The 22319-nt window shown below is 45.1% G+C and overlaps 1 protein-coding gene and 1 pseudogene across 1 annotated transcript in view; both read left to right on the top strand.

Annotated features, from left to right (window-relative positions):
- The window catches only part of RCSD1 (RCSD domain containing 1), a 72721-nt gene that overhangs the window by 9750 nt on the left and 40652 nt on the right, over positions 1-22319 (top strand). The gene's annotated exons all lie outside the window — the stretch shown is intronic.
- LOC129656546 (NADH dehydrogenase [ubiquinone] flavoprotein 3, mitochondrial-like) lies at positions 738-17537 on the top strand (annotated as a pseudogene).

Here is a 22319-nt window from a genome sequence, read left to right as displayed (position 1 = left end):
CAGGGCCGGGGCTCCTCTCCACGGGGCCGTGAAGGTCTGCAGGGCCGGGGCTCCTCTCCACGGGGCCGTGAAGGTCTGCAGGGCCGGGGCTCCTCTCCACGGGGCCGTGAGGGTCTGCAGGGCTGGGGCTCCTCTCCACGGGGCCGTGAGGGTCTGCAGGGCCGGGGCTCCTCTCCACGGGGCCGTGAGGGTCTGCAGGGCCGGGGCTCCTCTCCATGGGGCCGTGAGGGCCATCTCTCTCTGCTCTGGTCCCTTTCCCATGGGATAACTATGGTATCAGCAGGTTGAGAAGAGCTACTTAAGATAATCTGGGATCATCTCTACCTTCAGAGAGGATTGTGTCTAGCAAGATTATAGAATTACATTTTATATGCTCTCATTTGATATTTGGTTATCAAATACCTTATTCATGCATTCTTCCATTGATTCATTTAAGCTTGCTGGTGGCTCAGTGGTAAAAAATCTGCCTGCCAGTTTTGGAAACACAGAGAATAGATTTGTGGACACTGGGGGTGGGCAGGGGGCGGGGTAGGAGAGGATGGAATGAATGGAGAGAATAATATAGAAGCATGTACATTACCTTATGTAAAATAGATAGCCAGTTTGCTGTAGGACTCAAACTGGGGCTCTGTGACAACCTAGAAAGGGATGGGGTGGGAGGTGGGAGGGAGGGGACGTATGTATACCTATGGCTGATTCATCTTAATATATGGCAGAAACCAACAATATTGTAAAACAATTATCCTTCAATTAAAAATAAACAGAATTTTTAAAAGACCCAGCATAGCCAAAAATAAATAAATAAAATTAAAAATAAAATGAGCTAAAATTAATTAAAGTGTTAAAAAAAAAAAAAGAATCCACTTGCCAATGAAGGAGATGCAAGTTTGGTTGCTGGGTCAGGAAGATCCTCTGGAAAAGGAAGTGGCAATCCACTCCAGTATTCTTGCCTGGGAAATCCCATGAATGGAGGAGCCTGGAGGGCCACAGTCCGTGGAGTTACAAAAGAAGCTGGACACGACTTAGCAACTAAACAACACAACTAAGCAGTTACCAGAGGAGAGTTTATAAGACACAGTACCTGCTCTCAAGATCTGCAGAGTCTGGGGTGAAAGAAAAGCAATGATTACAGAACAGTGTGATTGGCCCTGAAAAGGCAGTGTGATTGGCCCTGTTAAGGCAGTGTGTAAAGGCAGTCTGATGGGACTGGTGAGGACACATGACTGTAGCAGTCCAGGCAGCTAGTGTCTCTGTAAGACAATTCCATGGTCTTAGTGGCTGAAAAGTGTGAGTGCTGTTTCTCACTCTGGGAAGCGATGCCTGGGGGCTCTGCTTAATGTTATTGTTCTCCTCCGGGAACCCTGGTTGACAGAGCAGCTACCGTAAAGCACGTTGTCAGTTGTCACAGCAGACGGGGGAAGGGTTCGGGAGGACTTGTCCTTGCCATGACTCTGGCCTGAAAGCATTGGAACTAACCACATTCAACTCAAGCCCAGGGAGGAGGAAGTGCAGTCCTTCCGCATGCCTCAAGTGATGAGAGAGCTTGACATGTTTCGTGAACATCATTCAGGTCCTGGTGAAATCTTAGAAGACTTCACAGAGCAGATGACCTTTGAGCTAGTCTGGAAGTTAGACTGTTGTGTCTTTCAGGTTGACCAAGATGTGAAGGCTGAGGAAGAAAGCGTTAATCTGTGCTCACTCAGGGCTCACTCGAGACTTACACTACTCTTGTCAGAGATGTTCTTCATGATTAAAACAAAAGCTGCTTTGCAAGCATAAAAAAATGTTTTTAGTGATTTTAGTTGTTCTTCATGCTCTGAGGTATGAGTAAGAGGGGCAGGTAGATTTGAAAGAGAAGTCAGGGGGTGAATATATGCCCTGTTTCTATGGGTAAACATATTTCTTTATACTCCAGCTCTCACATCCGTACATGACCACTGGAAAAAGCATAGCTTTGATTAGACAGACCTTTGTTGGCAAAGTAATGTCTCTGCTTTTTAATATGCTGTCTAGGTTGGTCATAACTTTTCTTCCAACAAGCAAGTGTCTTTTAATTTCATGGCTGCAGTCACCATCTGCAGTGATTGTGGAATCCCCCAAAATAAAGTCTCTCACTGTTTCCGCTGCTTCCCCATCTATTTCCATGAAGTGACTGGACTGGATGCCATGATCTTAGTTTTCTAAATATTGAGTTTCAAGCCAACTTTTTCATTCTCCTCTTTCACTTTCATCAAAAGGCTCTTTAGTTCCTCTTCACTTTCTGCCATAAGAGTGGTATATTCTGCATATCTGAGGTTATTGATATTTTTCCCAGCAATCTTGATTTCCCACTTGTGCTTCATCCAGCCCAGCATTTCTTATGATGTACTCTGCATATAAGTTAAATAAGCAGGGTGACAATATGCAGCCTTGATGTACTCCTTTCCCTATTTGGAACCAGTCTGTTGTTCCATGTCCAGTTCTAACTGTTGCTTCCTGACCTGCATACAGATTTCTCGAGAGGCAGATCAGGTGGTTTGGTATTCCCATCTCTTTAAGAATTTTCCAGAGTTTGTTGTGATCCACAGTCAAAGGCTTTCACATAGTCAACAAAGCAGAAATAGATGTTTTTTCTGGAACTCTCTTGCTTTTATGATGACCCAACAAATGTTTGCAATTTTATCTCTGGTTCCTCTGCCTTTTCTAAATCCAGCTTGAACATCTGGAAGTTCACGGTTCATGTACTGTTGAAGACTGGCTTGGAGAATTTTGAGCATTCCTTTACTAGCTTGATGAGTACAATTGTGCGGTAGTTTGAACATTCTTTGGCATTGCCTTTCTTTGGGATTGAAATGAAAAGTGACCTTTTCCAGTCCTGTGGCCACTGCTGAGTTTTCCCAATTTGCTGGCATATTGAGTGTAGCACTTTCACAGCATCATCTTTTGGGATTTGAAATAGCTCAACTGGAATTCTATTACCTCCACTAGCTTTGTTCATAGTGATGCTTCCTAAGGCCCGCTTGACTTAGCATTCCAGGATGTCTGGCTCTAGGTGAGTAATCACACCATCATGGTTATCTGGGTCATGAAGATCTTTTTTGTACAATTCTTCTGTGTATTCTTGCCACCTCTTCTTAATATCTTCTGCTTCTGTTAGGTCCATACCATTTCTGTCCTTTATTGTGTCCATCTTTGCATGAAATGTTCCCTTGGTATCTCTGATTTTCTGGAAGAGATCTCTAGTCTTTCTTATTCTATTGTTTTCCTCTATTTCTTTGCACTGATCGCTGAGGAAGGCTTTCTTTTCTCTCATTGCTATTCTTTGGATCTCTGCATTCAAATGGGTGTATCTTTCCTTTTCTCCTTTGCTTTTTGCTTCTCTTCTTTTCTCAGCTATTTGTAGGGCCTCCTCAGACAGCCATTTTGCTTTTTTGCATTTCTTTTTCTTGGGGATGGTCTTGATCCCTGTCTCCTGTACAATGTCATGAACCTCTGTCCATAGTTCTTCAGGCACTCTGTCTATCAGATCTAATCCCTTGAATCTATTTTTCACTTCCACTGTATAATCATAAGGGATTTGATTTAGGTCATACCTGAATGGTCTAGTGGTTTTCCCTACTTTCTTCAATTTAAGTCTGAATTTGAAGCTGAAACTCCAATACTTTGGCCACCTGATGCAAAGAACTGACTCATTTGACAAGACCTTGATGCTGGGAAAGATTGAGGGAAGGAGGAGAAGGGGATGACAGAGAATGAGATGGTTGGATGGCATCACCAACTTAATGGACATCAGTTTGAGTAATCTCTAGGAGTTGGTGATGGACAGGGAGGCCTGGCATGCTGCAGTCCATGGGGTCGCAAAGAGTCAGATACGACTGAGCGACTGAACTGAACTGATACCTGAATGGTCTAGTGGTTTTCCCTACTTCCTTCAATTTAAGTCTGAATTTAGCAATAAAGAGTTCATGATCTGAGCTATAATCAGCTCCCAGTCTTGTTTTTGCCCACTGTATAGAGCTTCTCCATCTTTGGCTGCAAAGAACATAGTCTGATTTTGGTATTGACCAGCTGGTGATGTCCATGTGTAGAGTTTTCTCTTGTTGGAAGAGGGTGTTTGCTATGACAAGTGTGTTCTCTTGGCAAAATTCTAATAGCCTTTGTTCTGCTTCATTCTGTACTCCAAGGTCAAATTTGCCTGTTATTCCAGGTGTTTCTTGACTTCCTACTTTTGCATTCCAGTCCCCTATAATGAAAGGACATCTTTTTGGGGTGTTAGTTCTAGAAGGTCTTGTAAGTCTTCATAGAACTGTTCAACTTCAGCTTCTTTAGCGTTACTGGTTGGGGCATAGACTTGGATTACTGTGATATTGAATGGTTTGCCTTGGAAGCAGAGATCATTCTGTCGCTTTTGAGATTGCATCCAAGTACTGTATTTCGGACTCTTCTGTTGACTATGATGGCTACTCCATTTCTTCTAAGGGATTCTTGCTCACGGTAGTAGATATGATGGTCATCTGAGTTAAATTCACCCATTCCAGTCCATTTTAGTTTAGATTGGATTGTTATGAGGCCTAAGTGAATTAATGCCATCATACCTCAGTATACACAGGAAATTGGTTCCAGGAACCACCCCTGCCCCTCAAATTCTGTGGATGCTCAAGTCTGTATATAAAATGGCGCAGTTGTTATTATTTATCCGTGTCAGTTGTGTCCAACTCTTTGTATCTATGCACATCCTCCTGTATACTTTAAATCATCTCTAGATTACTTATAATAGTTAATACAATGTAAAAGCTGTGTAAATAGTTGCTGACACTTGGAAAGTTCAAATTTTTCTCTTTGGAACTTTCTGAAGTTTTTTTTCTGAATATTTTTGATCCACAGTTGGTTTAATCTAAGGATGTAGAACTGTGGAATTGAAGGGCCAACTGTACTTGTGTAAAGCATTTAGAACGGTGCCTGGCACATGTTTTATGGGCAATGATTCTCATTTGAATAAATAGCCATTCTAAAAGAGATTGGCCTCTTTTGGTTTTGACTGTCACCCTGAATGGACAAGACAACCCCGAAGTTCTCCAGCCTGAGAGTGTGGGGCTAGAGGGGTGTTAGTGCACACCACACGCCACCTCTCCTGGTGATGCACTCCAGACTCCTGTATGCAGTTGGTGTTTGGAAGCAGTGCTTTAACAGTACCCACGTAAGTCCAGACTAGACCCAAGGTAACAGCCCTGTGGGAGCCTTAGGCATGGAATAGCAAATCCAAGCTGCAGGCTCACAGGCACCCAAGGCCTGCCAGCAGAAAGCATCATTACCTCAATAAATGCATTTCAAAGGAAGGGAGACAGCAAGTGTAGTCTATGGTTCACTCTGGTACAGCAGGTGAAATGAGGAGGTAGGAAAAAGACAGTCCAACTGAAGTATGATTTCCCTTCCTCTTTCTCCTTCTTTCACTAGTCACCTCTTCCCTGACCTGTCCTCACCTTTCACACCTGCATGAGAGGCCCTGCTAGGGAGCTGAACAGGGTGGGATGCCATGATTGCAGACACCTGCAGGGATTGGAGACTTAGAAGGTAACTATGCAGAGCTCTTCTCAGCTAACGTCAGTCTCAGCTGACATATATCCTGAGCTTTCTGCTGGGCTGAAGGAATTGAGTGCCTTCATATACCAACAAAGGCCTCCCTGGTGGCTTGTGAAGTGAAGTGAAGTCGCTCAGTCATGTCTGACTCTTTGCAACCCCATGGACTGTAGCCCACCAGACTCCTTGGTCCATGGGATTTTCCAGGCATGAATACTGGAGTGGGTTGCCATTTCCTTCTCCAGGGGATCTTCCCAACCCAGGGACTGAACCCAGGTCTCCCGCATCGTAGGCAGACGCTTTACCGTCTAAGCCACCAGGGAAGTGGTTCAGAATTCACCTGCCAGTGTGGGAGTCACAGTTTTGATCGCTGGGTAGGGAAGATTCCCTGGAGAAAGAAATGGCAACCCATTCCAGTACTCTTGCCTGGGATATCCTATGGACAGAGGAGCCTGGCAGGCCATAGTCCATGGGGTAGCAAAGAGTCAGACATGACTGAGCACCTAAGCAACATATACCAACAAGGGTATTCTGATTTCTCAAATAGTCAAGGTTGCTCAACCTTCTCTGAATTCATCCTGCCAAAATAATTACTTGTATTACAAAGGGTGTTTTTTTGTTTTTTTGTTTTTTTTTGTAACATGGACTCAGAGCAGGTTGAATTACCTTACCTGTAGTGGAGCTTCAGTACACTTTGAATCCCAGGTCTTTCCCAAGGGGCATCTCCAGGGTCAGGCCACTGGGCTCTGTCATTGGCCCTGGCTTGTTAAACACTTTTGTTAATGAATGACTTGAATGAAAAATAGAAAGAAACCAGATGACCCACAGCTGGGATAGTTAATATGATACATGACATATTCAAGTTCAAAATGATTTATATAGGATGGGATGCCAGGCCAAAACCAACATAATGAAATTAAACAGGGATGAACTTCAAGTCCTTTGCTTAGCTTTGGAATCTCAGGCACCAGGGTAGGACAGACCTGGTTTGGAAATACTTGTTTGTTTAGTCAATTCCATGTATATTTATCAGGACCACTGTGTAAAAGATGCTGTCTGAACCCTCAAAGGGAGTCTGATATAAACATGATATCTCAAAATGCTAAAGGTTTGGTAGTGTTTAGGGGAAATGATATGCATATCTATATAAACCCAAGGTACACAATATGAAGTGTCATGTAAGTGACAAGACCACGGGGCTGGGAGACTTTCTCAGAGACAGATCATGCTCAGCTGGAGGAGGCTTCATGGGAGAGGTTCACAGTGCGCACTGAAAACCAGGAAAATTCTCTCTCTCGTTTCTTTTTCAGCAGGTAGCTATAGTGAAGGAGAAGGAAGTAACGGTGGTGGTCAGCTAATGGGACACGTTGGGGGAGTGGGGAGCTATGAGTACCCTAAGTGACAAGTGGGCATATGCGTACACACATGTGCCTGGGTTTGTGCCCATGGGAGTGGGGAGGGGATGAAACCAGGCTGTGCACAGACCAGAAAGACAGTGTTGATAACATGGGCTTTCTTCAGTGGTATTGAAGGTCTTTGAAAAGTGGGGGACTCCTGGGATCAAAGAAGCACTGGAGGTCTGTTCATCTGTCCCCAGGGTGTAGGATGAATGGATGGGAGACTGGAGAGGCCAGAATACCAGTTGAGAGGCTAAAACACCCGTGAGAGAGGGCCTTGAGATTGGAAAAGCAAAGAAACTGCAGAATAAAGTGAAGCAAAGAGTCACATATTTGGCATTTGTTGGGAGGCTGCCATAGGGGTGGGAGTTAGACAGAAAGTGATCAGAGTGACTGCATTTTCAGAAAGAAGAATTGTGCTGGTTTGGGAAGGAGAGAGGCTGTGTTTAGGTTGATGTCTTCTAGGACATTCCAAATTGAAAATTCAGAACTGGAGCGTGGAGAGGCGGTAGGCTGAGACAGCTTCAGCCGTCTTCTGTACAGAGTGGTCTCTGCAGCCGGCACAGTGAGAGGCCACGGCAAAGCGAGGAGCAGGCCAAGGATGGCGCTGTGGGTGTCCCTCGCGCTCGAGGAGCCCAGGATGGCTAATGACAGTGAAGAGCCAGTTCATGTGCAAAGTATTGGGAGTCTTAGCTGATCACAAGCTTCCCATAACCTAGTCATTTTTTCTTTTTTTAAGAAAAGACTCAATCCCAGGCTTTATGTCTGTATCCCACAAATATAGGACTTGAAATTTTTTATCCTGCCCAGGTGTCCTCCCGGGACTCTGTGCGGTCCCATCTCCTTTCCCCGAGCTCTCTCTCAGTCCAGGAACAGAGGCCTTGAGGGAATGGGCCTCAGTACTTTAGGCTGTAACCTGGAGGTGCAGATGTGGTGCCTGAGGTACAGAGAAAGGAGGGAAAGGGAACAGGATTATTAATCCATTAGGTAAAGGTCCTCTAAGTGCTTTTAGTGACGATCAGGTTACAGGTCTCCCATCAGAAAATTTATAGACCCATCCACAGCCTCATGCTGGAAAGGTCTGAAAGAAGCCTGTTCTTCTTATTATTTTTAAAATGATGATAAAGCCACAGTCAACAACAACAACAAAAGTCTTTTTTAGAAAATCCTAGGTCTTGGTGTTCAAGGTTTTCTCTTTAGTTTTAAAACGATTATTTTTAAGCTAATATTAAACATTTTAAGGTAAAATTATTAAAACGTTCCTTCTAACGCAACTATATTTTCTTCTTGCTCCCTTCTCATCCTCAATTTTACCCCCCTTATCATTAAAAAAAAAAAAAAAACTGGGAGAAAAAGACAATTTCACTTAATATAACTGCTTCCAATTTTATGTCTGTATTATTTCTAGTCATATGTGTAAATCTTAAAAAATTGTAATCGGTGTCTATGCAACTCTGTACTCTTATCTTTTTACCTAATGTTATTTCCTTTTTCTGTATAGTCATATTTTCACTTAAAACGTCTGCATGATAGTCTGTTACACAAATGTGCTATCATCTGTTTAATCGTTTTGCTATTTTGGGACAAGGCATTTGCTTTCCTTTTCTCCTTATTGTAAATAACATGGCTATAAACAGTTCATGTATCTTTTTTTTCTTCTCTTGGATTATTTCTTTGGAAGCAATTCCCAGGAGTGAAATGATTAGGCCAAAGGATATGAATGTTTTTATGGTTCTTGATAAATGCTACCATATTAGCCTGGGCTGCCTTCCTTCTGCAGAGGCTCACTGTACCTAGTGTATAAATTGCAGGCTAAGCGAGCTGTGCCAGGAAGGAAGCGTGAGGTGACAGTGCCCCATGGAGTCAGTTCAGTCCAGAGCCCCATCTTCCCACTGCACTCATGCAGGTCCCGCCGCCCCTGCTAGCAGGGAGGAGGGGAGGGCAGGAAAGGGGTGTGGGAAATGAAGCAACCATTTGGACTTCCTACTGGAGCAGCTGCAGATAGGGGGAAATTACGTACCAGCAAGAGGGGGGCAGGGCAGAGTGAGCCAGGGGACACTCAGAACTTCACCCACAGATCAAGGATGGAGGCAGAATAGCCTGTTTGAGCTGGCCTCTAGGAAGCAGTGATTGGATTGCTCCTAGCAAATCTTTCGCCATCATGGGCAAGGATGGTCTGGGTTAGGAAGAAGACGCAATCGCCACTCACTCCCTTGCTTAATAAAGATTTCATGCGTGCCCACTGTGTCAGGTTCTATGCTGGGAATTCTGGACTCAAAGGGGAATAAAACTGGGATACCTCCCTCAGAGAGCTTGCAGTCTAGTAAGGAAGTCAGAAGAACAGATGATTACAATAGTTTGGTCAAGTATGCTGATAAATCTGTGCTCAGCAGACAAATCTGGGTGTGACTCAGGGGATGGAAAGACTTCCCAAAGGAGGTGATGCCTGAGCGTGGTCGGAAGGATGAGGAAGAGCTGGAGAGCTGAAGAGAGGAGAGAAGGATGCTGCAGCTGGAGGGCGTGTTGAAGAGGGAAGGGAGAACGTGGAGTGCAGTTAGGTTTAGTGGGTGCCGCCCAAGACTCCCCAGGGCTTGATCCGGGAAGTACCAGGATTTCCACGCAGAGCCTCTGGGGGCACAGTGCGGTTACAGAGGGAGAGCTTAAGGGGCCAGCTTTGAAGCTGTATCTGGAGGGCAGGCATACTTAAACTGGACATGTATTTGGCATGGCTGCTGAGACTGCAGGGAATGTTCAAGCTCTCAAAAGCCACACTGTGTGTTGCCACATGGTTTAGTCCCCACGCAGTGGAGGACAGGGAGTTAGGTGATCAGATTTACATTTTTAAAAGTTCACTGTGGCTACGGTCCCCAGGGAATGGATTGGAGAGTGCATGATGTGGAGACCTTTAGGGGGCTATTCAGTTATCTGGACTAACAACCAGGCAAGGTAGGCTTTGGAAAGGACCGTGGAGGCAGAGGGGGGAAGAGGAGCTTGAGGGGTGACCCTTCCTCACAGGCTGAGAGGACTCCATCTGAGTCCTAACTGAAGACTAAGGAAAGAGGCAGCGCGGTCCCCAGGGCCTGTGCAGGTGCGTTGTGTGTGTGTGCGCTGGATGAGAACCAAGTGAGTCTTACAGTCTAGCTGGAAGGAGCCAGGCATGGTGGTACAGGAGGTCAGGGGTCTGGACCAAATTCTGGTGCTGTGGAAATTGCTATGGGGTCTTGAATCATTGGCAGAAGATCTGGGGCCCTCACCAGGATGATCATTCTGGCTTATTGCGTGCCTGGCTTATTGGGAGGATTAAATGAGTTAATGTGTTCATTGTCAAGGACTTAGAAGAGGTATAAAGGATGGGACAGATGCAAGGTGTTGTCATCTCTGTGTTTTGAAAACCACAGGGAAATATCTGTTAATAACTTGGTGTCTCAAAGAGAAACCTGCTCTCTGGAGTGTATGAGGCAGGGTAAGGGCGGGAGATCAGTGGGCGTGTGCTTCTGCTTAGGCCTCTGCTTCCTCCTCTCCTGTGGTTTTTCTCTGAAGCTCAGTGCAGCTGTTACAGAAAGGCCAGGCTGGGCCCTGCCCAGATCACTCTGCTCAGAGGCAGAGGCTGCATTTCAAGCTACAAAGAGGAAACCAGCGGGGTGGGCAGGACTTCCTGACTCTAGTGTGTGGGTCCGTCCCTGGCCTGACACCCCAGGAACCTGCTGGAGGCCCTGCGTCCTAAGGAAAGACCTGCTGTCCATGCCAGGAGGACCACCGCGTGGCCCACCATCTAAGAGCTCTGTTCCAGCCACAGTAAGGGCAACGTTCAGGAGCTACAGGGACTCCCCCGTCCAGTGAAGCATTTTGAATTTTAGAAGCAAAGGCACCAATCAACAGAGCAGAGAGGGAAAAGGGCCAGAATCCACCCCAGCCAGTCACTCTGCTTATGTGAAGTTGAGCAGTTTTGATACAGTAGGGAAGGAGTCGAAGTGCCTTTGCCTTGCCAGCTATGAGCACGAGTATATACAGTATGATAGGCTGGGGAGGCGTGGGGGCACAGCCCCAGAGGCGGCCTCCGCAGGCCAGAGCCCGTGCCTGTATTCGTTTGCTAGGGCTGCCAGAACAATGTACCACAGACTGGGGGGCTTAAACCCAGAAATTTATTTTCTCACAGTTCTAGAGTACAATCTCGTCCTGAGGTACTAGGGACTAGGACATTAACATATAAATTTGAGGGACACACTCCAATATATAACAACATCCCCGGACCTGAAGCCTCACTTCCAGCTGTGGGTGAGGATGGAAAAAACTGCAGTAGAAGTCACCAAGCCACAGGGAAGGAAATGGAACTTGAAGGTCTCTGAAGACCCAGCCCATGCCCTTTTGCTCCCTGCCTGGCTACTTCCCTCACTCCTGCCCTGGGGCCATGTCCTAGGAAGAAGCACCCCGCTGTGGGCAGTGTTGCTGCCTGGCTCTCCTACTCTTGTGCCTTGCCTTGACCCCAGGCACAGCTTCCTTCACCTTCTGGGTAGATAAACTCATATCACCTCTCCTGCCAACACAGTACAATGCAATGGACTCCACACGAGTTTTCCAGCCATTCTGAGCTGCTTTTGGTATCCTCAGTCTTGTAGGGCTTTGCTCCTGCTGGCCCCTCTGCCCCGAACTTCCCTGCTCTTCCCCGTTCTCCTGAGAGTAGTTTTGTCATGAAGTGAAAGTGAAATCGCTCAGTCGTGTCCGACTCTTTGTGACCCCATGGACTGCAGCCTCCCAGGCTCCTCCATCCATGGGATTTTCCAGGCAAGAGTACTGGAGTGGGGTGCCATTTCCTTCTCCAGGGGATCTTCCTGATTCAGGGATTGAACCCGGGTCTCCCGCATTGCAGGCGGATGCTTTTACCCTCTAAGCCACCAGGGAATCCCCAGTTTTGTCATACGGGGGCTTTTACTCTCCAGTCACTAGTCCATTTAGGGGGCCAGGGCTGCGCAGCCAAGACGAAGGGGTGGAGCATGGCGGGGCCCCTTGTCTGTCCTGACCCACCAGCTCCCTGTCAACCCTCTATTCTGAGATCGCTGGGTCAGCAAGAAGAGGCTGAGCCTCTGACAGGCATTCTCCCTGTTATCCTGGGGCTGCCGTCAGCCCCAGCTGCACCCGTGCCTGAGGCGCGGGCCTCCGGAGTTTTCTCCTCTCCCTGGAGAGTCTGCCACCAGCGCCTTTTCCCACAGCAGGCTGGTGCCCTGCTATCAGGTCCCGGGAGGAGTTTTTCCCCAGCCCTGCTCCTATCTCTCTTCATTGTCCATTCCTCGTGGAGGCAGTGATTTCCCCCCTTATCATCTGGACAGGAGAGAATATGAGTTGAAAAGGAGCCATGTTCCTTTTAGTTGAAACCTCTTTAAAGTTGAAACCTCACCATGGCCAGATTCTGGAGTGTATTTTCAGCCAAGAGGCCTAGGTAAAGATACAAGCAGTTGTCAGACTGGAACCAGGCCTGCCCTCCATAAAAAGAGACTGACCAATTGCTACCCCAGCTGGGAGCACACGTTTTCTAATGACAAAAACTGTGAACAAATTCAGAGCTGATGAACAATGTTTTTTGCCCCATCTTTCCAAATTCACTGCCAGTTTTTGTCAAAGTATATTTGTATGACTCTCATTTTTGTACAAAACACTGTGAATTTCTCAGTTCTTTTTCTCTTTGTGTTCCATGCACATCCCCATGTATTACAAAGGTTGAGTATTTGTCATTTTTAACAGGAACATTGTTTTATTGCCTTTGTAGTCTATCATTTTCTTCAACTATTCTCTGAACTGTAATATTCAGATGGTTTTTAAGTTTTCACCTCATGTGAAAAGCAATGCTATAGATGATTTTGTAGAAGCTGCATATTTCTTATTTCCTCAGCATATATTCTAAAAATAGAATAAAGAATTTTCAAGATCTTGTTACATCTGTCCATCTGTCCTAAATTGCTTTAGTCATGTTCCATTGTGATGCCTTGGACTGTAGCCCACCAGGCTCCTCTGTCCATGGCATTCTCCAGGCAAGAATTATGGAGTGGGGTTCCCATGCCCTCCTCCAGGGGATCTTCCCAACCCAGGGATTTAACCCGTGTCTCTTACCTCTCCTGCATTTGCAGGTGGGTTCTCTGCCACTGGTGCCACTTGGGAAGTCCTCTTGTTACATAGTCTTAGATTATTGACTCAAGAGAAGGTAGGATTAATAATGTGTAGTGCTAATAGCAGTTATTAAGGGAACAATTTCCCCCACAATCCTGGCAGCTCTGGCTTTTTGTTATTATAACATTTTGCCAATTTAATAGTGTGCATGGTTACCTTAAAGTTAATTTACATCTTGGTATTGACTGTCAACGTCTTGTGTCTTCCCAAATTATAACTTTTAGTCAGTATTTTCTCTCCGTGCTTTGGAAGTTTATCTTCTTTCATGTTTGCTGGTGTTTATTTTACACAGATTTCATATGTATAAGTATGTGGTGTGACTTGCCTTAGCAAGGCTCTCCACTAAGTCTTCTTTAGATCAAAGCCATGGTTCTCAACTATGGATACATGTTAGAGTCACATGGAGTGTCTAAAATACAGAACCTGGGGGACTTCCTTGGTGATCCAGTGGTAAAGAATCCATCTTTCAATACAGTGGATGTGGCTTTGATCTCTGATCAGAAGACCAAGATGCCACATGCCATGGGGCAACTAAGTCAGAGTGCTGCAGCTAGAAAGAAGCCCACGCACTGCACCTACTGAACCCACATGCTACAACAAAGACCAGCATAGCCAAAAAAACAAATAAAAATAAACTGCTTCAGGGACTTCCATGGTGGTCCAGTGGATAAAGAATCTGGGCCCCCTTTGGAAATAAAGGAGAATTGCTGAGCAGACTGCTGGTCTCATCTAACAGATGGAAACCCCAAGGCCCAGGGACTTGATCCAGAAACCAAAACCTCAATCTTTTCCAGTGGCTGATGTCTTTAAACCAATAAATATTTACTGTACACCTCCTATATGTTAGCCACTCTGCTAGGAATAGGGGGAAGTTGAGATGAAGGCTGTGGTACGTCCTTCAAGGGCCTCATACTCTGGTGAGGGTGCCAGACAGCTCAGAGTAGCAAGGGAAGGGAAGTGTTATGAGAGAGGCTTGCATGGCTGGCTGTGATGACAGAACCCTGGGGAGAAGTCCATGAAAGCTTCTGGGAGGAGGGATCAAGACTCTGGGCCTGGGATGAAGAAGAAGAGGTATCCAGATAGAGAGAATAAGGATGAAGGAATCTGAGGTGGAGTCACAGGATGTGCAAAGACACAGAGGCATGGAAATGCATAGTGTGTTTAGAGGGCTGCAGACAAGTTCATGCTGGGTAAGAGTGCGATGTGGAGCTGGACTGCCAGGGTTGGAATCCCGGGTCCAACACAGCTTTGTCACCTTGGGCAAGTCATTTAGCCTCTTTAAGCTGGGATTCCTCCATCCACAATGTGAAAATCATAACACTTGGCTGGTTGGTGGTAGATCCAATGAGATCATTTATGCACTAAGTATAGTAGTTGGTGCATGGTAAATGTTCACTAAGTATTGGCTTTTCTTATTGAGAAAAAGTTTTCTTTTAGGGAGGAAAGATGGACAGGAGCCTTAGGTATTTTTTTTTTTAATGATAGTATATTTTTATTTTATTTTTTAATTATTTATGCTCAGTTGCTCAGTTGTGTCCAGCTCTTTGCGACCCTATGGACTGTAGTCTGCCAGGCTCCTCTGTCCATGAGATTTTCCAGGCAAGAATACTGGAGTGGGTTGCCATTTCCTACTCCATTTAAATTATTCCTTTGTTTATTATTTGTGGTTGCACTGGGGTTTCGTTGCTGGTTGTGGGTTTTCTTTAGTTGCGGCGAGTGGGGCCTAATCTTGCTGTGGAGCACAGGCTCTAGGCACTCCAGCTTCAGTCGGTGCAGCACGTGGGCTCAGCAGCTGTGGCTCAAGGGCTCATCGTGGCACATGAGCTTAGTTGCTTTGCATCATGTGGAATCTTCCCATACCAGGGATCGAACCCGTGTCCCCTGCCTTGGAAGGCGGATTCTTATCCACTGCTCCACCAGAAAAGTCCCATACTAAGATGTTTTGATTGTGTAGTAGGTACTATATAGTAGGTTGACCAAGCAAAGACAGATTTTAGACAGATTGTTTGGGCAGCAGAAGGGAGAATGGACAAGAGAAAGAAAAGCAGAGGCAAAGAGACCACAATCAAGGGCGAGATGATAGGGGTCCTTAAGCACAGTGACCACAGGGAAGTGACAAGGCCAGGCTGGGAACAGAGCTAGAAGAAAGATGATGAGGCTTGGTGACTTACTGGATGTGATAAGGCAGGGGAGAGTGCAGGATCTGAGGTTTCCTACTTTTACCACCTTTCTGGTCTTTTAAAATTTATTTTTAGTCACGCTGGGTCTTCATTGCTGCACATGGGCTTTCTCTAGTTACAGGGAGCAGGGGCTACTCTTCGTCGTGGGGCACAGGCTTCTGACTGCAGCGGCTTCTGAAACAGGAGGAGAGCGCTGACTCCAGGGCGCGCAGGCTTCACTGGTTATAGCACGTGGGCTCAGTAGTGCGGCTCACGAGCTCTAGAGCGCAGGCTCATTGGTGCAAGGACTTAGTTGCTCGGAGGCATGTGGAATCTTCCTGGACCAGGGAGCAAACCCATGTCCCTACAGTGGCAGATGGATTTTTATCCACTGTACCACCAGGGAAATTCCTCTACCGCCTTTAAATCTGCTCCTCAGCCAGATCCTGCAGGCTCAGAAATCATATCCTTTCCAAATGGGCCTGCCATCCTTGATCTTCAGGACTCTGAGGAACTGACTTTCTGGGATTGGGAAGGCTGTGGAGGAAGAGCACAAGGGCCTTTTATGTCCAAAACTAGACGGAGGCTACCCCTCTCCCAAGGAAATGAGCTCAGCTTCCTCAAATCTTCCCTCCTACAAAGGAAATCTCAAGTCTGGTAACTTGGACCCTACTGACACAATCTTAGGCATCCAGATGTCTTGGGCTATCAGAGCATGTGGTCCAGGCCTATGTCTGCCTGGGGAGGGTGGCCCGTAGGAGGGAGGTGCTTTGCAGAGCAGAAATGGCTCAAACCAGATATTACCTTGTTCGCTTTCCCTGTGAAAATAAGAGACCATTTTACTTTCCTTTTTTATTTATTTTTTAGGGATCAGTCAGATATTTTCAATTCCACGAGTTTCCTGCTGTCTACAGGTGTTTCCTGTGGTGTTGCTCTCAGAAAGGGTAGAGCCATGACATAATCAGCTTTGTTCCTGAGATTTCCAAAAAGTCTGCCCACTCTGGCCTGGATGCGCCACATCCAGGTCCCCATGGGCAAGGTGGGGTCAATACAGGCCTCTTGCATAATTGGCCCTGCGTTCTCCACTGCTCACCTGTGGTGCAAGGCAGGACTCTCTCTGAAGACCAACTGATAAGCAGAACTGTTGGGGAGAGAGGAGAGCAAGTCTTTGGTTTTCACTGTTAACTCTGGTTGTTGAGTGCCTAGCAACTGTGGCCTTATTGACAGAGGTGCTAGGTAACTCCAGTAGAATTTCTCTTTACTGCTCACGTGTAGGACAATTCTCCCATCTCCAAACCAATTATGACAGCCACACAGAGCAGGTGCTTGTCTGCTTTTATCCCCCAAAAGTTATGCTAAACTAAAATTTTAGGAAAATCATCATGTGTCTCATGCACAACAAAAGCACATGATGAGAAATCCCTTTATCAAGTGAAGAAACCATTAGCAAGGCACACAGTCGCTCTGCCCGCCGGGAGGGTCGTCCTGTCTGCGCCCGAGTCACAGCCATGGCGGCCTCGCTTCTGCTGCGGCAAGGACGAGCCGGGGCGCTGAAGATGTGCTTCTGGAAGCAGGCGTGTTTCGAGGAGTTGCTCCTGCAGTTTCTCTCTCTGCAGAATCAGGAAAGAATGAAAAGGGATTACCACCGAACCCCAAGAAGCAGAGCCCACCAAAGAAGCCTGCGTCGGCCACTGCCACAGAGCCGTTTGACAACACCATCTACAAGAACCTTCAGCATCATAACTACAGCACATACACCTTCTTAGATAAACCTGGACCTCTCCAAGTTCAGGATGCCCCAGCCCTCTTCAGGACGGGAGTCCCCCTGCCACTGAGAGCCCAGTTTAAAGATTACCCTTTCTGTGTCTGTCTGCATTCTTGCCTGCAATCCTCTCGGCAGTCACAAGACCCGGCATGTAGAATCCTAGCAAGTGGTGAATTAGCAGCACTCCTCTGATGGTTCAGTCTCCATGTGTTTAGAGACATCTGGTGCGGGGATTTCTCTCTAACAATAGAGTATGGCTCAGTGGACAGATCCACGCAATTACAGAATCGGAGGTGCCTTCTGTCTGTGTGGTTCCGCTGTGCTGAGCCCCGGTCAGCTTGGTGTTCTCTGGTTCACCAGTGTGGAGTTGATGAGTGTAGCAGGCCTTCTGATAAGACCTAGTTCTTGATGAATCAGATATAGGAGTTGTCTACATTTTAACTAACTACTGCACTGCAGAGAAATTATAATAAATTATGGCATTTTATGATCAAAAAAAAAGTAAGGCACATAGTCTCTCTCAGTTGATCTATTTGACAGTATTTATGGAGCCTTACACCTGTCTTTTAGAAGGAATGAAGCAGACATTTACTGAAGAGCTTTCTTACACAGATTGTCTTTTAGGATCATCCCAGTTGTTCTGTGAGTGGGCTGTTACTGATCTATTTTGTTGATTAGGAGGTTAAGGCTCAGGATGGTTAAGGAGTCTAGTAGCTGCTGATGGGCAGGAGCGGTACCTGAACTCTTTTCATTCTATCTGGAGTTTTGTTTTCTAAGCCCCCTTAGAATTCAATGAGAAGGTAATAATACTTTTGATACTATTTATTATTAAGAACAATGGTATAATGATGTACAAATAGTAAAAACGAATTTATATGTTAAACCAGAAATTACTTCCTTGGATTATCCAGGAAAATAGGTAGAATACGATAAAAACATACTTCCCATAAATCAGAAGTAGCAAACTGGTAGCCTTCTGGGCCAAATGCTGCAGGCAAACATTTTCCACCCCCACTGAGGTTTTCTTTTCTTTTTTATGTGAACTGATGTTAAAAACAAAATACATGGTACTTAAAAATCTGGATTTTAATGTCTTGATAAACCAGATCATTTAGTGATGCCGGACTTTGAATTATCCTTTGAAAAACAGCTCCATGTGACCCATGCAGGCAGTGGGCTCGACCTGAAGAGCATCTGGGAAGGCAGGGGTTTTCTCCCAAACCCCTACCCCTTCCTTTACATTTCCTGCCTGGTCTCTGAAGGCTCTAGGGTTTGCAAGGCCCATCCCAAATGATGTGGGAGGTTGTGGAAACAGGTTGCAAAGTACACTCAGGACCTTAATGGGTCTTACACCCTTTTCCATCTACTCCGAAAGAGGTCATTACTCCCAGCTCTCAGGCTGCATTCTCGCAGTGGCAGCCCCTGCTCAGAATTTACATCATTGACATCTAGAGTAGAAGTAGCTTTCAAAGAAGGGAGGATGTCTGTGTTATACTAAAAGTCAGAGTGGCCAAGTTGTGAACCCAACTCCAGTATACCAGCATGTGCCTCTGGAAAAGTAACTTTATGCTTCCTTGTAAAATAGGGCTAATAATATTTACTTTTCAAGACTGTTGAGAATTCAGTGAGCTATGTCTGTGATACGCCCTGTACATAGTAAGCACTCAATTAATATTGATTACTGATCCCTTTTTCCTTTCCAAAAGTAATGAATATGTAAGCCCCCAGGGGACATTGCTTATCGCCAGGGAGTTAATGAGTCCATGCTGAGCCATCCTAGACTTTTATAGAAAATCAGAGTATCTGCTAAGATGGAAGGGGACATTTTGGCTTCAGATTGATCATTTCCTTGAGCAGAGAGCAGTTTGTAATAGCAAAAAGAGAACATTTAAAAATGTTTGGGGAGCTATTACAAATGGGGCAAATTGATCTAGATTTTAGTAAACCTAAAAACAGCTTTAGGATCATGTTTTTAAACTAGTGGCACAATATATTTGTGGAATTAGGAACTTCACTTTGTCCTTCTCCCCTCTGGGCATATGTGTCCTGTCCCTCAACGCCCAAGCCCTTGTTTTGATATTTTGACAAGACTGACAACTTGCTACAAAGTTTTTTCCAAGTATTTGTTCACACCAGACTTCCCCCAAAGATTTGGTGAGTAAGCTTGAAACTCTCATTTCAAAATTTAAGAAAAATTTTAATTTGATGGTTTTCATACTATGTCTTGGCAACTTGCTTTCTTTTCCTCGAAAACATAATCATGGACAGCCCTATGAATTAGTTCTAATTTACTCTTTCAAATACACACACACCATTTTACATGACTGATATCATAGCAAGCATGCTGAGTTTTTACAGGCAGTGTTTTTCTTTTGGTTTGCCTCCTCCAAATCAGCTCTCCTCCCCGTCACCTCAGCTTCCAGAAACCTCATATATACCTTTCTGTAGGATATTTCATATTCTTTAACTATATATATTGTCGTTGTTTCTGTTTAGTTGCTAAGTCAGGTCCAGCTCTTTGCAACCCCATGGACTATAGCCCACCAGGCTCCTCTGTCCATGGGATTTCCCAGGTAAAAATCCTGGAGTGGGTTGCCATTTCCTTCTTTAAGGGATCTTCCCAACCCAGGGATCGAACCTGCATCTCCTGCATTGGCAGGCAAATGCCTTACCTCTGAGCCACCAGGGAAGCCTGCACATAAATTATTACATATACATTATACACACATATGATGAGTAGGTGTATGTACACATAGACACAGATGGGGATAGATTGTTTAGTTGTTGCTTTATAAAACCAGGATCATATTATACACATTTCTCTGCATCTTACTGTTCTCACTTTACAGTTTTTCATGGAAGTTTGGAATGCTCTAATTCATCCTTTTTAATGGTTTCATAATAGCTTGTTAATGTGAATGGACCACAAAACATTTCCCCTTTTATGGGTATTTAATTTGTTTCCAGAGTTTTGCTTCTATAAACAGCGCTGCAGTCAACCTCCATGTCTTTATATACTGGGCCTTATATGTCTGTGGAGCATGGGGCTGAGTCAAAAGGTTTGTGTAACCTAAATGTTGCCAGATAACTTTCCTAAAAGGCTGTACAGCTCAGTTTCCTCCAGCAATCTGCTATGGTTCCTTTTCCCATTTCCCAAAGAGCAATGGCTGTTTTTTCCTCTCTCCCCTCTCTTTGCCTATCTGATATGCATAAAGAGAAATCTTAGTGCTATTAATAATTTAGTTTGCATTTGTCTGAAAACTTGTAAGTTTGAGCATCATTTTATGTTTATTGGCTTTTTAAATCTGCTTTTCTATGAATTGCTTATTTGTGCTGTGCTGTGCTTAGTCACTCAGTCGTATCCAACTTTTTGGAACCCCATGGACTGTAGCCCACCAGGTTCCTCTGTCCATGGAATTCTCTAACCAGGAATACTGGAGTGGGTTGCCATGCCCTCCTCCAGGGGATCTTCCCAATGCAGGGATCCAACCCAGGTCTCCCACATTGCAGGCGGATTCTTTACCATCTGAGCCACCAGGGAAGCCCAAAAATACTGGAGTGGGTAGCCTATACCTTCTCCAGGGTTTCCCGACCCAGGAATCGAACCAGGGTCTCCTGCATTGCAGACAGATTCTTCATCAGCTGAGATGCCAGGGAATTCCTTGCTTATTTATATTCTTTCTTATATATTGTTTCAATCATTTTGTGAGAGGATTTTGTATAACAGATATTATCTCCTTTTCATCTGTGTTACAAATAATTTTTGGGGTCTGTTGTTTTCTTTTTACTTCATTTATAGTATTTTTGCCATTACAAAAGTTTTTCTTCTGTTTATAGTGTGTGTGTGCACACGCATGCTCAGTCGTGTCCAACTCTTTTGTGATCCTGTGAACCTGCCAGGATCTGTCCATGAATCCTCCCAACCCAGGGATCGAACCCCAGTCTCTTGCATCTCCTGCATTGGCAGGAAAATTCTTTACCCCTGAGCATTTGTTTTTAGTAGAGAGACATATATATATATATATATATATATATATATATACACATATATGTGTGTGTATGTATGTATGTATATATATATATATATATATATCAGCCTCCGGGATTTCTTCTTAGTTAAAAAGGGAAATGTTTCATTTTAACACTCTTTACCCTATACTTTGCTGTTACACCTTATGTTTCAGTTAACGAATCTCAGTTTGCCTTCAAAATGACAATGAACCCCAGAGGCAGGCATGGGAAATTAACAAAGCATGCTGGAAATTGTTATCACAGGCTCCTCTTAGACCACGTGTGCATTCTCTGCCCAGATTCTATAGCTGATACCAGCCTGGAATTTTTCTGTCCTCAGCTCTTAGCCTCTGTCTTCTCCTCCCTTCCCCACCAGTGCCCTCCCCCATTTGCTCCTTAAATAGAAGTTTTTCCATCCATTTCCCCAGCACTCTTCTATATTTTGTCCTTCTTTCTGGTGGGATACATGTTCCTGAACTCTCCATATCCCTGCCGCAGGACCTCCTAGGATCACAGAGCTCTTTCCTGCCATCTGAGCTGGGTCCCCCACCCTCCCTTGAATGTCCAACCCTCTCTCCAAAAGGTTGTCTTCATCACTGCCTGACTGACCCTTTGCAGTTCTGGTTTGCATGCGAAGAACTCAGGACAAATGTTTTCCTTTAAACTCCTTGCTGGATTTACCCTTTCAGGATAAATTTCAAATACCTTGGCTTCAAATATAATAATAGACTGCATTTAGTGAGGACTATTATGTGCTAGACTATGCTGAATACTATATACCTCACTTGATTCTTACCCAAGCCTATGATGCAAATACTGCTATCCTCACTTTACAGATGAGGCCCCTGAAATTTGCAGAGGTTGGTTACCTCCCCAAGGACCAGAGTGAGGATATGAACAAACATTCTGTTTCTGGAGCACTGTCTGTAAGCACCTTCTGATCCAGTCCCCCCGCCCCCATTCTTACTCCACCACTTCTCCTTCCTGGGTCTTCTGACACGTCCACATTTACAGCATGTGCTGCTCCCTGGGTCATCAATCTTGCCTATATGCATGCAGCTTCTGTGCCATTGTCTGCTTAACTTGCTTTCGTGTTTCATCCACTTTTGCTTCATGTTTCCCCAGCTGGACTGTCAGCTTCAACAAAACAGGGACCATGACTTAATTTCTCTGTAACTGTCCCCTCCTCCAAAGTTGTTGGCTGATTACTTTTCATTTTTCAGGAACTTCCTTCAGTTCAGTTCAGTCACTCAGTTGTATCCGACTCTTTGT

The sequence above is a fragment of the Bubalus kerabau genome, chromosome 6, assembly GCF_029407905.1.
Source record: "Bubalus kerabau isolate K-KA32 ecotype Philippines breed swamp buffalo chromosome 6, PCC_UOA_SB_1v2, whole genome shotgun sequence".
NCBI classification, from domain to species: domain Eukaryota; kingdom Metazoa; phylum Chordata; class Mammalia; order Artiodactyla; family Bovidae; genus Bubalus; species Bubalus kerabau.
This window is presented reverse-complemented; position numbering and strand designations above follow the sequence as displayed.